The sequence below is a fragment of the Hippocampus comes genome, unplaced genomic scaffold (assembly GCF_001891065.2).
Source record: "Hippocampus comes isolate QL1 unplaced genomic scaffold, H_comes_QL1_v1.1 scaffold292, whole genome shotgun sequence".
Lineage (NCBI taxonomy): Eukaryota > Metazoa > Chordata > Actinopteri > Syngnathiformes > Syngnathidae > Hippocampus > Hippocampus comes.
In genome coordinates this window covers 44,922-49,787 of record NW_017805880.1, presented here as the reverse complement: position 1 = coordinate 49,787, position 4,866 = coordinate 44,922, and the positions used below count along the sequence as shown (strand labels likewise).

General features: G+C 49.8%; 1 long non-coding RNA gene across 1 annotated transcript in view; it reads left to right on the top strand.

The window, feature by feature from the left end:
- The window catches only part of LOC109527222 (uncharacterized), a 24,336-nt gene that overhangs the window by 349 nt on the left and 19,121 nt on the right, over nt 1-4,866 (top strand). The gene's annotated exons all lie outside the window — the stretch shown is intronic.

The window sequence follows — 4,866 nt, the reverse complement described above, 5'->3', positions numbered from 1 at the left end:
GGGGTTGAGGCCAGTGACAAAGGATGCTGGTGCGTGATAAGGGAAGCTCCACCGCTGCGGGTTATGGAGATCGGTGATTGACAAAGGCGGGCCCATTTGTCAAGGGCACTTGGCCGGTTTTGGGCTTGTGACGTGCCTCCAACTCATTCGCCATTTTGGGTGTTGATATTGGTCAAAGGGAGTCGGGGGCATTTTTGCTCAGAATGACTGCTGGGTGGCCCGCGGGCCATTTGCGGCGTCGCTCAGGCGAGCGGGCCGGTCCAAGCGCGGCTCTTTTGTGCCAGTCGAGCCCAAAGTGAATCTTTTCGGAAGCCCATCACAGGCTTGAAACCACGAGCTCATCTTCAAACCGCACCCACCACGGGTCCAATTGAAGTCCTTGAAACCAAACGACAGTCTAAGGCGGCACGAAATCCTACATTGAAATCACAACCCGAATCACCCGGCATTTGAGGCTGCGCGCCGGACGTTTTTTTTGCTCTCGTCTGCCGTCTAATCCGGCAGAACGGAAAATTTTGCCAAAGGGAAACAAAGCAACGGGCTCTTTGAGGCTGTCAGTTGGGGTTGGAGTTAAAAATAAACAAAAAACAGCCGAAGAAAGAGGCGATGCGCAAAGCCAATATGGGAAACATTCGGATTGGACTTGAAAACCTTTCATAGCGCACCCCGGTCCGGGAAACAGGCTTCCAAAACCCCGCCGTGTCAGCACGAGCCTGTATTAAGAGCCGAAGCCGGCCGTGAAACGAACTTGAAACCCTATCCCTTGCTTACAACACGAAGCTTTGTGCAAGACTCCGATCTTGTCTTCACACCCTAACACAGGCTTGAAACCCTACTTCGGAACTCCGTTCCATGCTTGAAACACGAATGCATACTTCAAACCGTACTTTGAAACCTTAACTCTTATTTGAAAGACGATCCCCGTTGTAAAATCCTGATGCAGGCTTGAAGGCCGAACCCTACCCGGAACCCTTCCCGGACCCAGGCTTCAAAACCCTTATTTCAAACTATAAAGCAGGCTAGAAACCATACTTTGAAACCCTACTCTCGATCTTTGAATTTCTACCCTAACCTAGCGCGCGCTCGAAACCCCAATCTTGGGTTCAGAACGGATTTTGAAAATCCTTGACAAGCCCAACTTGTAACCGCGAGTCCGTAACTGTGAAACGTAAACGCTCGCTTGAAAAACCCCAATCAGGCAGAGCAACCGGCACTGTGAGCCATGAAAGCCGAAACCAGGTGGTTCAAAACACAAAGAGCCAATCTTCAAAGGCCAACCAACCCTATTTCCAAACCTGAACCGCCGTTTGAAAGAAACCTTCACCCTTGATTTGAAGCCTCAACCAAAGCGCCGCGCCGCCTTGTGAGCACGTTGCGACGGCTTCGAGTGGGCTTGTTGATGTGTTATTGTTCAGGAGCGAGGTGTAATTAAGCGCTACGCTTGCAGGAAATTGATGCCCATTTCCTCCCGGAAGGTTTGAAATGCGGATCGATCGTCAACTTCAACTCCATCTCCCCCACCCCCCACGCCCCACCCCTCTCACAATGCCTCGTTGGCGTGGACACGTGCTCCGCCGCTGCATTTGAAAGCCAATTCCAATCGCGGTCGCTCATCGGGACTTCATTCCGTGGAGATGAAGGCGATTGATAAGAGCCCGCAGGAAAAGTCACCTCGGCTCATTAACTTCACGGCAAGTTGACTTTAGACGGCGGTGTCGGTGGAGGGGCGCGGCCGTAACATTTCACTCCAGTAATAGATTTGGAATGGCTTGTTTTTAGAAGCCAGTTGTGAAATCCCTGGAAGTGACACGCCCGCCCCGCGAGAAGCGTTGCTAGGCGACGCTGAAAAGGCAGCCGGCTCGCTGACTTTTCGACGCACGAAACGGCTCCCGGCTCTTGATTGTTTGCTTCGGGTCACGTTCAATCAAACAAACACGATTCGTGTAAGCGCACTCGGTTAAATTTTGAATGGCAGGAGAAGTTTAGAGGATTTGGAGCATTAAGCGTTTTCTGAGAATGAAAGTAACATTGAGGGAGGGGATGGAGCCTTTTTCCTTTTCAGCAGTAGTCAATCACTGATTTTTTTTGGCCATGAGGAAGTACCCTGGTGCCAAATGCGAAACATGATCAAAAGGTGGTTTGCCGCCGCGAACGTTGGCGCAGTGCTGCGGACATGAGCGTTTGCTGATTTACCTGAGAACGTGTGTTTGTGCAGAAACGTTGCGAGGTGCGCTAAAGCTCCCGGGCGGCCTCGCTCGCCTCTACTGCGCTATTTCAGCATTTCCAATTAGCTCATCACGGCTCAAACAAAAGGCGATGGGGGGGGGGGGTGAGATTAGCAGGCATCTTCTTCTGTAACAAGCCGACTTAATCTCTCGCCTCGCTCTCTCCTTTATTGATTCTAACTGTCTTTCTTTCCTCTCTCTCTCTCTGTATCCCTCCACCACATTGATTTCTATCTTGGCATGAGTAATGACCCCCCCCCCAAAAAAAAAGCATCTACAACAACACTTTTGGGGACTCCCAGCTCTTAATCAATGAGTGAATCAATCACGGGGGTCAGGCGAGACCCTTCAGTTGCTCCGCAAGTTGCATGGAACTTTTGCTGGGAGGGGTTTGGCAGTTTTGGTGATTTGCAACTGCTTCGTTCAACATTCCAAAGATGAATGAACAGAAAAGTTGTGCATCAGTCGCCGCAATGGAGAGCGATTGAAAATCTGTTCTGAGAAAGCTCATCCAATGCCTTAAAAAAAAATTATATATATATATATATATATTTTTTTTTTTTTTTTTTTGGGTCCGACAAAGCTTTTGTATTTTTCCCCATCTAAAAGTGGACACGGTGTGCAGATTACACTCAAGCCCACGTGTCCGAGCGGAAAGAGGCCTCTCCACAGCCATTAGCGGCGACACGCTGCAGTTTAAATTGCAGGCCTCAAAAAACACCACCTCAGCGCTCACTTCATTTCAGTTTGATTTTACACCCAAATATGGGGAGGTGGGGGAGAAAAGAAAAGAAAGAAAAAAAAACACCTGTCGGCCTCGATAAACACGGTTTCGAGTGAGATAATTGGCCTCCGTGACCACACGCCAGACAAAGCAAATGTTTTTGAACAATCAGCCCCCAGCACAGCACCCCCACTCCCCTCACCTTCCTCAGCGTGAGTGTGGGCAACACTCGAGTACGCATCGGACACAGGAAAAAGGATTCAACAAATAGTCGAGCCATAAACGAGCTGAACGCAGCTGAATGGCCGTTGTGCTGACGCCCTGATGGATACGCTGTACAAGAACAAGACAGATGTCTCAGCTCCTCTCGGAGGATAAAGAATAGATAATCGAGTGCCGCTCCAATTTAAAAATCACTGTCCAGTTTAAGGCCCAAGTTTGAGACAGTTGGCTTAAGATAAGGAGCCAGGGGGGCCCCAAGTCTACAGGATGGGATGTACAAGGGCCACTGGGACCAAACCTCATCACTTCTGTCTTCTCTTCATTGAAATTGAAGGCATTTATTGTGACATTGAGGTCTTGATTTCTTCCAGGCAGGGAAAAATTGGCCTCAATGAGAGAGCGTCTTTTTTGCTCAGTGGGACATACATGGAGACCTGACAGTCATCCGCACAGCAGTGGAAGGAAATAGCATGTTTCCTTAAGATGGAACCCAGCTGGAGAAGATACGGTGAGAACAGCGGAGGCCTCAGAATTCAGCCCTGCGGAACACCACACGACAGTGGGGCAGTACGTGACTCAGAGCAGCCAAGTTCTGTCGGCGAGATAGGACCTAAACCACTCATGGGCGCTCCCGCCAATGCCCACCAAGCGCTGCAAACGAGTCAACAGAATACTGTGATCCTTTTGGTCAAAATGAGGTAAGGGGCCGCCGGTGGGGGGAGTGGGGGCGGGCTCTCCGTAGGCCCACTTTGACGGTCGCTGATGAGAGGGGAGTGGCCCTCCTCAAATCACCAAGGGGGGGAAGAGAGCTGGCAGGAAGCGGCGCTCTGTCCAGATGGGGTCTCATCTGGCTGCCGTACCATCCCCTCGCTTGAAAAAAACAAAAAGACCCGCTCCTCCTCCCACAGCAGGAGACACCGGCGAGGCTTTGGGTCCCAAATCCCCAGGAATGGACGGAGCGAGTCGGCGGCACATCAAAAGTCCCCCCCCAATAGCGGCAGACGGATTCAGCGGTGACATTTGGAGCTGCTCAGATGGTCAGATGGAAAGGTCACACTTTGGAGCTCGCCGGATGAAATGAACGACACGGCAGGGCCACCCGGAGATGCCACGCAGCCTTGATTTTTATTTCATAAAAACATTGAAGTCAAGGAAGCCCTCAATAAAAATGGCGAGAAAGAATTAACCCTTTATTGCATGCTTTACCTTTTATTCAAATCCATCCAAAATTTAAAAAAAAAAAAAAAGTAAGTGAAAATGTAACATAGAACTAAGTTAAACAAACGGAATAAAAATAAAATATTGATGGAAACAAAAATGTCAATAAAGCACACTTGGTGAAAAGATGAGAGCAGCTTTTGAACCGCAATCTTGGGTCTTGCCCGATGGCCGGCTGACCTCACACGTGGAGAAAAAAGAAAGCAGCGTGGGAAATGCTTTCTACTGTCGTGACTGATGCGCAACGAGGAAGAAGACGGAGCAGCTGCCCGCCATGCTCGAAAGGCTTCGAAACCGCACCAGCAGCAAATGAGCACACAATCAAACGCCAAATTGATGTTGGATTGGCAAAAGGAAGATGCCAAGGTAATATTTCTTTTCCCTCCAGTGAACTCATTATGTGCGCTTCCTTATCCGTGCCGTGAATAACTCCCCGCACTATAGCCTGAGCTTAACACCACTGGGTGAAGGGAAGGG